At 46.0% G+C, this 12,559-nt stretch overlaps 1 protein-coding gene and 1 non-coding gene across 2 annotated transcripts in view; both read right to left on the bottom strand.

Moving 5' to 3' along the window:
- The window catches only part of PPP1R14C (protein phosphatase 1 regulatory inhibitor subunit 14C), a 535,162-nt gene that overhangs the window by 288,196 nt on the left and 234,407 nt on the right, over positions 1–12,559 (bottom strand). The window lies entirely within an intron of this gene.
- On the bottom strand, positions 5,908–5,984 carry TRNAP-GGG (transfer RNA proline (anticodon GGG)). The gene has a single exon. It is a non-coding gene; the product is annotated as a tRNA-Pro (tRNA).

Below are 12,559 nucleotides of genomic sequence, written 5' to 3'. Positions count from 1 at the left end.
TATATTCTAGCTGGATGAGTGGATGTTAAATAGTTGCATACATACTAATTGTTTTCCTACAGTCCTGATGGAAAACAACATTACTAGATGTTATGTCAACATATAACAAGGAACTTAAGGATAGCAGAAAAATGCAACCCTGAAAAAATAGTTTTTCAACTGAATTCTGAATGAAACATTTATACTTTTTGTTCATGCATCCATTCATAATCCCCATTCAAGAAAATAAAATTTCTGCATTGGAAGTAACTTCATGAAATACCCTGACCCTTTGGAAGGACTAATAATGGGAATATCTTACCCTGGAAACCTGGTTTTAGTTTCAGCTGATGTGTTATTAGAAATAGGGAATAAAGGGGAGTCAGGGAGGTGAGCTAAGGTAGCTGCGGGCTTTGGGCGCTGCATGGCTGAGCCACGATGGATCTGGTCACAGAGCTAGAGGCTGGACTTGTAGGAGGCGCCCTAGAGGTGGGCTAGTCTGGGCTTCCCACGCCACAGGTGAAGAAGCTGGATCTCAGGGGACCACATGGCTTACCCAGCACAGCTAGCATTGAACTGGAACCCCCACTCTGCCTGCAGGACTCTGCTATTCGCCTCAGTAGCCTCTGCATAGAAGACATGTCATCAGAAGCCCAGCATGTGCAGAAGGACACGAGGTGGAGGAGCACACTAGGGCTCAGATGGGCTGGAAGGATGTGAAGGACCACAGAGGAGGCGGGGCCAGTGAGGGGTGGAGCCAGTGAAGGGCCCAATGGGAAGCACTATGTCCCATTATATATGGAGAACCATAGGAGAATTTTAAATAGAGATGAGAACAAGTTATTAACTCAGAGTTTGAAGCAAGTCACCTAATGTTTTCAATATTCTATTAATCTGGAGGACACAACACCTGTCCCACCTACTGGAAAACCTGGAAATTCTCCAGTGAGGTGATTGCTCGTAGAATACAATAAATGTATACATAAGAGATATCGTGATGGACTTCCCTGCATCAGTACAGTTGGGTCCCTCACTAACCAGCTAACCTTTCTGGTGCAATTTCTTCACTGACATCCAATAACGGTTTGATTAAATTAAATGAACTATAAGGGCCTTTCTTAACATATTCTAATACTGAGGTAAGTTAAAAAAAGGATTTATTTTAAATTATTATTATTATTATTTTAAACTTTTTTCTCTTCAGTGGAGGAATCAGGCCAGGCAGCTGCACAGGAAAAACGGATGTTTAAAAATACATTTTGTGGCTAAAGTGTAGTTTTTTTCCTTTTCCCGGTTCCTTTTGACCTGTGTTTTGTTTTTTTGTGTGTGTGTGACCCTGGATGTGAAAACATAACTGGATCCACATTCATTTCTTAGGCTCCCTAAACCCGTCTAGGACACCAGTGCCCGGAGCACCTGCCAGAACTGGAGGGGGCTGCCGCCTGCTGTCCCATGACTGTCACACCCTGGAAAGGTCAGGCCAGTATTTCTGTTCTCTTTTTTTTTTTTTTGTATTTTTCTGAAGCTGGAAACGGAGAGAGACAGTCAGACAGACTCCCGCATGCGTCCGACCGGGATCCACCCGGCATGCCCACCAGAGGCGATGCTCTGCCCACCAGGGGGCGATGCTCTGCCCCTCCGGGGTGTCGCTCTGCCGCGACCAGAGCCACTCTAGCACCTGGGGCAGAGGCCAAGGAGCCATCCCCAGTGCCCGGGCCATCTTTGCTCCAATGGAGCCTTGGCTGCAGGAGGGGAAGAGAGAGACAGAGAGGAAGGGGGGGGAGGGGTGGAGAAGCAAATGGGCGCTTCTCCTATGTGCCCTGGCTGGGAATCGAACCCGGGTCCCCCGCACGCCAGGCCGACGCTCTACCACTGAGCCAACCGGCCAGGGCCAGTATTTCTGTTCTTGAGCCATTAGTGACACGATCTCAGCTAAATGCGTAAAATGTTTTCTCAAAAATCACGTATGTCCCTGATCAGATGGGATTAGAGGTCTTTGAAAGCTCAGGAAAAGTCCAGGTAAGAGGTCAAACTTTCTCATTTGCACAGGGCTAACACATGGCCCATGTCATGTCTATGAAGCTGATAGTTTAGCTGAAAACTGAGTTAATGACTAACTGGGTTAAGTGACTCAAATAAAATCCCCACACTTACCTGTGGTCACCTTACAGGCTGTTCTGTGGGCTACACTGCACACCGGAAACTTGCATAATGTCATAAACCAACGTTACCTCAATAAAAAATAAATGTAAAAATAGTACCTTTAGACCTTTGACTATTCAAAGGAGAGTTTGAATCTCCTGTGTTTGTGTCGGGAGTCTTTGTGAAATAAGGAGCAAATACAGCATTATTTTATCCGTTTTGTAGATCTTGAGAGTCGCTAGAAGCTTCCATATGTGGTGATGTTGAATGGGGGAACTCCGCAGGGTGTGAGCCAAAACTCCTTGGCCACAGTGAACTCACTCTGTACCAGTTGTTTCCTCTGCCTCTGGATGAAGACTTGTCATTGTCACCTGTAAAAGAGAAGGCGAAGTGGAGAGGAGAAGAGAGGGGCGGGGAAGAGAGAGGAGGGGAAGAAAGAAAAGAGGATGGGAAAGGGGGAGGGGAGGAAGAGAGCGGGTGGGGGTGGGGCAGGAGAAGGGGAGGGGAGCGGAGGGCCGAAGGTAAGGCTGAGCTGGGATGTTGTTTTGATGGGGCCTTAGTTAACCCCAGAGAGTTCCGAGTTTGGGATGACCCTTCAGGGTTGTCCTCAGTTGTGGTCAGGGGATTAGACCTTTATTCTCCCACATGTATCAGCCATTGGATATTGGCCTCCCCAGGAAGGGGTGTGGCCCCAATCGGGGCTCTCTGCAGAGACCAGCCCTTCCTGGGCAGCTGGTAGCTAAGTGCTCCCTGCCAGCAGCACTCTGGTGGCTGGGACTGAGTCCCTGGTCCTATGTTAGGGCATCATAGCGTCCACCACAGGGGGCTGGCAGAAAAAGGCACACTCCATTCTAGCTGGGAGAGATGAGACCTACCATCGGCATCTCCCAGTGGCCATGCCAGTGCAAGCTCATCCTCAGTGGGTGCTGTTGGGTTTCCTTGCAGACCCGTCTGGGACCTCTTTGCCCGGCAATGCCTCTGAGTCTAGCTACTTGTGGTTCCTGAGTGGGCCTGGCTGCGGCTGCTTGCCTGCTCTGGGGACCCCTTGCCCTTCCGGGGGCTCCTTTGGAATGGGGATCTTGTCAAGATGAGTCATGGCTAGATCATGTCTCTGGAGTCTGTGTCCTGTTCCTTGGAAGAATGTATCTTTGTCGCACTCTTGGTGAACAACCATTCTGGTTTTCTCTTGTTTGTTAGCACTGAAAATCTCACATCCCAAGAGGTCTTTTGGTCCCAGACAAACCATGGATGATTGGTCAGGTGGAACATATGGGCCCAAAGCAGCCCCATCCCGCGCTTCGGCCATGGTGTCACGCCTTCAGGCTTTTCGGGTGTGAATCAAATACCAGTGCTCGTGCCCGTCAAACTCCAGGGACTCGTGCCAAGCCTTCCAAGGGGGGCCCAGGAGGTCCCTACTCTGGCTTGAGATGCAGGGCATCCACCTCCCCGACAACTCAAGCAGCTCCTGGAAGCAGGAGAACAGAACTTGACCGCTACCGCCCCAAAGAAAACCTGCCTCCCGCCAGCAGGTCCATGGCCCCTAACATCTTATCTAGGGGCCAGAAGTGGGTAATGGGCTCTAGCCTACACCTTACAAAGCCTGTTAGTCGGTTCAGGATGCGTTAGGTGAACATTCTGGGTTCAAGTCACCGAGGGAGCATGTAGACGGGGGAGGCATTGGCGGGAGGGCTGCTAACAGTCCCGGCAAGCGAGCCGGTCAGGAGTCTGCTCAGCATCAGTACTCGTTTCACCATGTTTTCCTTCCAGTTCTTTGGCTGTGGGCCAGAAACTTTAAGAGAGCTATGTGCATAAGGATTATCTAAGGATTCTGTTAAAAGTATAGATTATCTGCTCTTAAACATGAAAAGATGCTCAAGCTCATTTACAATAAGAGAAGTACACATTTAAAGTATAGCAAAATACCATTTCTAACCTATCAAATTGACAAGCATCTGACACTCTCTGTTGGTAACACTGTGGGAGAAATAGGCATTCTCCTGCCTTGTTGGTCTAGTCCCTGTGAAGAAGTATCTGACAATAGCAAACAAAATTACAGGTGTGTTTACACTGTAACCCAGAAACTCACTTCTATCCCACAGAGACACCTGTACACATAATAAATGACATACACAGTCATTTATTGTGGCATTGTTTGTAATAGCACAAGAATGGAAATAACCCAAGTACAAAGCAATTAGAGAGTGGTCATTAAACTCTAGTAGATACACAATATGGAATATTATGCAGTATAAAAAATAATGGGAATATTTATACACTTCTAATATGAGGGGACTGTTAGGATCTAATGTTGAATGAAAAGAAAATGAATAACAGGCTACAGATATATATTTAAACTTTTGCAAGAAAGCGGGAAATAATATATGTTAGTATTTGTGCATATTTTCACATAGAAAAACTAATGAATAATATAAGGGACCAGGGGGCAGAGGGTGACTGGGGAGGGCGCTCAGGGGAGTACTCTAAATGCTTTGCTTTGCAAATGCTTTTATACATTAATATTTGAACCATGATAACTAACAGCTAGTCAATAAAACAGTATAGAACTATGTAGACTTCCAAATGCCCACTCCCAAGTCTAAATCACTGGCTCTAGGATGAGGCTCAGAGTTCTGTGTTTTTATGGAGATCTGGAGACAGAGGAGTCAGGAAACATGCACTGAAAAAATGTTCGAGATGATAAATTTTCTCCTCCATGATTTGCTTAGCCTCCTGGCCTAGCCATTCAGTTCAGCTGAATTAATAAATCTTTTATGGCACAACATTTCTCTCCAAGGCCCCTGGGGAGGGACCAATAGAGTTGACTAGAGAACCCTAATGGGATCAGCAGATGCACTCAGCAGTGTGGAGTGAGGTCAGAAACCCATCCAGAAAGTGGTCCCACGTCCAGGAAGGCTGTCTAGGCAGTAGACAGCCCATGGGGGAGGCTGTGTGCTCCTCCCTGTCCTTAAAGAGTCCAAGGAGGTTTTTTAGGAGCGTCCACATTCTCGATGGTATAGATTATAGAAGCAGCAGATCAGAGGCAAATTAGGAAAAATTAAGTGTTGGCAGCTGGGATGGTGTTTGAAGTTGAATTGTGTTCCCTAAAAAGATATGTTCTAGTCCTGACTAACTAACCCTGGTATCTGTGAATGTGACCTTATTTGGAAATAGGGTCTTTGCAGATGTAATCAAGTTAAAATGAAGTCATGCTAGATGAGGGTGAGCCTTAAATCAAATATGGCTGGTGTCTAGGAAGAAGGCAATTTGGATACTGAGGTACAAAGACACACAGGCACTCAGGAAAAAAAGCCATGTGATGATGGCAGAGGCAGAGGTTGGAGTGATTCAGCAACAAGCCAAGAACACCAGGGATTGCTGGCAGCCACTAGACGTGGGAAGAAGCAAGGAGGGATCTTCTCTCAAGCCTTCAGAGCAGGGCTCAAGAACCTTTTTTTTTTCTTTTGTATTTTTCTGAAGCTGGAAACGGGGAGAGATAGTCAGACTCCCGCATGCGCCCAACCGGGATCCACCCGGCACACCCACCAGGGGTGACGCTCTGCCCACAAGGGAGCGATGCTCTGCCCCTCTGGGGCGTCGCTCTGCCCCTCTGGGGCATCACTCTGCCATGACCAGAGCCACTCTAGCGCCTGGGGCAGAGACCAAGGAGCCATCCCCAGCGCCCGGGCCATCTTTGCTCCAATGGACCCTTGGCTGCAGGAGGGGAAGAGAGAGACAGAGAGGAAGGAGGGGGGGGGGGTGGAGAAGCAAATGGGCGCTTCTCCTATGTGCCCTGGCTGGGAATCGAACCCGGGTCCCCCCGCACCCCAGGCCGACGCTCTACCGCTGAGCCAACCAGCCAGGGCTCAGGAACCTTTTTGACTGAGAGAGCCATGAACGCCACATGTTTTAAAATGTAATTCCGTGACAGCCATACAATGACCTGTGTACGTTACACATTATCCAATAAAAATTTGGTGTTGTCCCGGAGGACAGCTGTGATCGGCTCCAGCCACCTGCAACCATGAACACAAGCGGTAGGAAATGAATGGATTGTAATACATGAGAATGTTTTATATTTTTAACATTATTATTATTTTTTTATTAAAGATTTGTCTGCGAGCCAGATGCAGCCATCAAAAGAGCCACATCTGGCTCGCGAGCCATATGTTCCCGACCACTGCTTCAAAGAAAGCATGGTCTTGCCGGCACCTTGATTTTGGACTTCCAGCCTCAAGACCAGTGAGAGAACACATTTCTATTGCTTTAAGGTAACCGGTTTGTGGTAGTTTGTTATGGCGGTCTTAGGAAACTAGTCTGGATGCAGAGAGAGAAAGTAAGATACCCTCACACAGGCCTGAAGTGCTGGAGGATGGTGCTGCTGGGTGTTTGGAGGGGTTAGATAGGATGGGAGGCCGGGTTTTAACTCGCCAAGTTTTAGGCATCGGTGGGCACAGTAAGGGAGACACTTCAGAATTGACCGACGCTGTGCGTGGACACTGAGGATGTCGCAGGGGAATCAGCCTCCCTTTGGTGCTTCATCATCTACCAGCCAAGAGCTCGCTGAGGCCCTCTAGTTCCGCGGCCCTCTGTCTCTCGGGATGATAAAGAGGTAGAGGAATGAAATCCCTCCCCTCAAGAAGGTCATGTGATAAAAATGAGAGATGGGGCCTGCCTGTGGGAAGAATCATCCCGAAAGGCACAAATAATACATCACAAATGGATATAAGTTTAAACTTTAAAGGAGGAGGATATGGTACTGCAAATATGCAAATGTAACAACTGGCTTTCCAAAAAGAAAGCTCGCATTTGTAGTCTTTGACAATCTCTGTGTTGGAAATAGTTCTATCCCGGCCAATTTCAAGCCCCAATCAAGTGATGCTACCGGAAGGCAGGAGGGGGAGACGCTGACAGTCGGCCCTCCCTGTGTGTCAGCTTGAGCCAGTCCGAGGGGGCTGCAGGGCCCCGCCACCAGGAGAGCTCGGAGGGCCAGGGAAGGAAGGTTTCAGGTAGAAACAGAGTCTTAGCAGGTTTTCAAGGATGAGCAGATTTCGGAGGAAGGGGAAGAGGCTTCCCCAGGAAGTAGCCTGAGTAAAGGGCAGGAGGGGCAATGGAGAGAAAGGCCATGAGCCTGATGGACCCAAGTTCACGTCTCAGCACAGGCGCTTGTATGCTGTGTGATACAGGCTTATTCGCACATCTGTAAATGGTACCCATCACACAGGGTCACATGGCACTAGCATGTTCCTTGGTACATAGTAGAGAGTCAAAGATGTCCAAGTTGTCCTCAGCAGTGAGCCAAATAGTTTTGTTGACATGTTTGTGTAGAGCTGTAGGTGTAGATGAAACACCAAACACACACACACATACTCATCATACTCATTTATATAAATATATAGACATATACATGTATATAAGCACATGCATGGATACATGTACATATATGTATACTACATTATGCATACACATGTATGAATACAAACAATATAAACATACATACATCTATGCATGCATACATTCATGGGTCTCTGTTTATTAAGACGAAGCTATGTGGTCAGACATAGGGAGGTGTTTGATTCCAGTGAATGAGGGTTAGGAGACCTCCAGAACATGACATCATTCTGTTTAGTTGTTCAAGGACATCTGAGGGATGAGAAGCCCTGAGGAACTTCGGAAACATCCCGCGGTGGCCGTGGAGGCTACAAACAACCCCAGCAGGACCGGAAAGAGCGCTCGCTCTGTGGGGACAGGTTCCTTCTAGACTTATTGACACAAGGGGTTTTAGGTCAGTGTTTATCCTTCAGGAAACAACAGGGAAGCAGGAATCATTCTGCGTTCTGTCAAGGGTGCAAGCAACTGGAACAGATTCCTGACACTGAACAAAAGAAAGTGTCCGTGAGGCGATGACTGAATGAAGCAGGGACATCTGAACGTGTCTTTTGTTTCTGGTGGAGTCACTGGGTAGACAGAAAGAGCGGCTCTATGGTTGGCTCATTTCTCATTTAGAAACTTGATTCAAACTTAAATTCTTTGGCTGCAAACTGGAGTTCAGACTTTGCCCCCCCCCCCCCAGGAGCCAGGCTAGATGGGTAAATAACCCATCACCACTATTAGAGAAACAGTGATATAATCTGATGTTTGTAATCTTATCTATTTATACTCTTGTGAGTTCAAGGAATGAAGAAAGATTTTTGCATTTGTCTGGCTATTTATGTACAGAGCTTTGATCTCGGTCTGGGACTCTATGCTTAACAGTGATGAAGCCACTGGCTTTTGTTGTTGTGGTTGTTAATTAGTTATAACAATGTTCTTTTTTCTCTTTGGAGTTTGAAATTTCTTAATGATAGCAGAGATAGATAGATAGATAGATAGATAAATATATTTCAGTGAATTGGTTTATAAGACAGATGCTGATGATGTAGGTTACAGGTAGAATTTTTTTAAATTTTATTGATTGATTGATTTTAAAGAAACAGGAAAAGTGGGGGAGAGAGAGAGAGAAAGACATATTGATTTGTTCTACTTATCCACACATTCATTGGTTGTTTCTCATATGTGCAAGGATGAACCTGCAAACTTTGGTATGTCGGGACAATGCTCTAACCAACTGAGCTATCCAGCCAGGGCTTGGAATTTCTTTTTCCTCAGGGTAACCTCAGCTTTTGTCTGAAGGCCTTCAGCTGATTGGAGCTCCATCACATTCTGAAAAGTAATCTACTCAAAGTCAACTGATTGTAGGTGTTAACTACATCTACAAAATACCTTTGCAAAAATACCTAGATTAGTGATTGGTTGGATAACTAGGTACTATAGCCTACCCAAGATGACACATAAAACTAATCATTACACCACCCAAACTCAAATCATTCTGTTTCGTAATACTAAGATCCTCTTGTCTGAGTGATTAAAGAAAGAAGTGTTCTTTTTATGATATTCAGAGTTCCCTTTGGTGTCAGAAAGATGTTTGACTTCTTGCCATGACATGAAGAATGTTTCCTAGTCAAAGCTTAGCTGTGTCTGGGTGGCCAAGGGCTTAGTCAAGTCCTAGCCTCCTTATCTTAAACTTTTTAAGAAAGGGTTTGCAGGTCTCCATGTAGTTTACTCTCATTCCTTTTTAAGGGGTATAATTTGGCTCATAAGTGAATCCACAGTTCTTAGCATTTTCTGTCATTGACCTAAATGGGAGGAGCCTCAACAATCAGAGCCCGGAAGTGTAATTAACTAACATCCACGCTGCTCCTGCAGTGCTTCCCTTTCGTCAACACTCTCTAACAAACCCAACTCAGAAAGTCCTGATTTTGTGGGGTCTCTCTCTATAATGACCTTCAGGAACTCAGTGAGGCTCCCAGCCTCAGTTGACCTTTCACTTCGATTCCTGCTGTGTGACTGAGCTCTGGACTCTACAAAAGAAACTTCCAGGCCTGGTCCTTAGAGACACCCTGCTCAGCCCCCAGCCCTCCCCCTCTCCAGCCATGGCAAGCAGGAAAGGTGTGAGTTCCAGATGGCAGCCCTGTGACAGGGCTGTCAGGAGCCTACGACCGCAAGGTGAGCAGAAATAAGTGTGTATTGTGTTGACTCATGAGCTCTCCCAATTTATTTGTTACTGCTGCATACCCTGTTTTATACTGACTACATTCATACCCTTCGTCTTTTCCATAACAGTTGGGTGCCTCCTGAGGTCCAGGACATAAACTTCTTTTGCATTTCCTGTAGTACCAAGGATAATATTAAACTTACAGCCACTTGCCCCCATAAACACCTCCTGGTGTTGACGCGGCTACGAGAGTGATGAGGATCCCAGGTTAAGAGAGGAAGAGACGGAAACTCCCTGGCAGCTGAAGCAGCTCCAGGAAAACCGTGAAAACAATTGTTGGCTTCCATTTCCTACTCCCACCTAATCTCCCCAGTTCTTTTTCTGAACTCGCTAGTGTTGTTTTTCTAAACCCTCAGAGAGCTGGTGTCTAAGTGTAGCAAACCAAATGCAAAACAAACAAAAAAAAAAAACTTAAGAAAATGTGAATGATTATTTATGAATCAAATATTGTTGCCAAATGATCCCGATGCTCAGAGTTGAGCGCTCGCTCGAAGGGAAAATGAGACACATTCCTGACTAACCAAAGCCAGCCCCACGGCCCTCTGTGAAGAGCCTGCCAAGCTGGGGAGGCTCTGAGGAGCACATGGCCCCACGCACGGAAACCGGAAATGGTCGTGGGAGACATGTTTGGGCAAGTGGAAGAAATGAAGACAAAGACAGCTTCCCAAATGCTGGAGTCCTCCGGTTTCTTATTTTGCAAAATGTCATCTGGACATGGTGTTTTCCCTTTGGTATGCGTGCGTGTGGCAAAGACATCAGTGGTTCCCAGTGTCTGTTTTCCCTTTTCTCTTCAGTAACGGGACCACCAATACTTAGCTGAGCACGTGGCCATACTAAGTATAAGCTGTATTTCCCAGCCTCATATGAAAGCTGTTTGTAGCCACAGAACTAAGTTCTGGGCTGGGTGGATGCAGGCAAGTGATATCTCTAAGTTCTAGAACAGGTCCCTAAAAGGGAAGGGGGCACTTTTTCTCCTAGTTACTCATTCAGCCAGAGGCGGATTAGATTAGGTTGGTTGAGGTCCTGGTGCGGAAGAAAATATTGGGCCCCTTACATTAGAAAAAAGTATAAAGTTAGGGTTTTGCGGGGCCCTTCAGAAGTCAGGGCCCAGGGCATGTGCCTGGTGAGCCCGCCGTTAAATCCGCCTCTGCATTCAGCATTGTGATATAGGTGTAACGGCTAGTGCTCCATCTTGGAACAGAAGAATGAGGCCCAGACACTCAGCTGGGTGGAACAGAAAGCTGAGGGCACCTGGGTGGGACTCAGATGATCCTAGAATTTGCATAAAGCCCTGACCCTCCTACACCCAGATTTTTGCACAAGGGAGATGTGCAAGCTACATCCTCCTATCATGTAAGGGACCTTAAAGTTAGCGGTGACTTGAGTCGAATAAACAATTTTCTAGCTTAGTTAAACGTAGTGCTTAATGTCCAAAACACACACACGCTTGGTCAGTAATGCAGACACAAGTGCTGATGTATGTATGTCAATCTGTGGGGCACATTTTTTTTGATGGTCCAAGTGCTGGAAACTTTAGTTTGAAAAATACTTCCACTGAATGTTTGCCTCCCCAAAAGGTGTAAACATGTCAAATTCATAGTCCTTCATGGCAGTAAAGAGTTTACACCTCAATCAAAATTTAAAAATAATTAGCATTTGTGCTAAACTAAAAATCAGGTTGTAATTTTCAGACTATAAACAAAAGTAGCTTTGCTTTGTCAATGTAAAAACCTTCCAAGCCTGTAAGAAAATTTTTGAGTTTTTTGAGCCAAACTGTTGACAATTGCCGGGAAGCAAAGTCTCAACTGATTGAGAAAGTGCTCTGGAAAATGGCGATTTTACCACTTATATTATATGTGAGAATCAAAGGGAAAGACGTAAGGGGGTTACAGTGCATGAAATTGATATGTGATAGGTCAGGGAGGTGGGAGAAAGCCGAGTGGGGAAGTCTCAGAGATTGGATAAGAAGTAGAAATGGACATATTGAAACTTATTTTACATAGACAGGCATAATTAATAGTTAATTAACATGATAATAACAACAATGAGGGGATTTGTTAGTTCCTGCTCTAGTGGGATGCCTGCCCTGAAGAGGGGCAGGAAAAGAAGATCCCCACATTTCAATACCAGGTATGTTATTGTAGATGCAAAATACAGACAGGCTTGATTAAGGTCAGCATTGACCTTTGCTTAGAGAAAAATGCCTCTCTAGGACATGACTACTGTCAAGCCAGTAGCCACGGCCACTATCACAGCCGCCTGGCCCACGCAGGTTCACATTAGGTTCAGACAGATGGTAATGAAACAATGGAGCCAAGAACTGGTGGGCCATTACCTTTGATCCTAGCTTGCACCAGGCATGTGAGAAATACACACAATGAGAAAACACTTCCCTTTCCATTCAGGGCTCCCAAAGCCACTGACTTATCCGAGTTTCCTAGAATCAAAGGTTTCTAGCTCACTAACTTTATTCGCTTCTGTTCCCCATCTCCTTCTCTCTGCACAAACTGGCTTCTCCTTCAGCACTCCGCCATCTTAGCTGCTTCTCCTGGCCTCCTCCACATGGCCTTTCTCTGCTCTCCTACAGCATGGGCTTCTCCTAGAACATAAATCACTCTTCTTTAATGCTAATCTCAGGAATCCAGAGAGCAAACTCCTGGTCTGCCCCACTTTATAGTGTAGAAATCAAAACCTTTAATCCAATATACAAACAAGGAAGTCTCTGATAAAAAGTCATTTATCTGCGGCATAATGGGATTCCTCATGAGAGTGCACCACCCCACATCATGCAATCAGTCAAGGGTGTGGGGAAAAGCTAAGTCTTAAAGCTAAGCCTTAAGCTATAAC

This window comes from Saccopteryx bilineata, chromosome 12 (assembly GCF_036850765.1).
Source record: "Saccopteryx bilineata isolate mSacBil1 chromosome 12, mSacBil1_pri_phased_curated, whole genome shotgun sequence".
Classification (NCBI taxonomy): domain Eukaryota; kingdom Metazoa; phylum Chordata; class Mammalia; order Chiroptera; family Emballonuridae; genus Saccopteryx; species Saccopteryx bilineata.
Note: the sequence above shows the minus strand (reverse complement) of the source record. Positions and strands in the feature narration are given on the sequence as shown.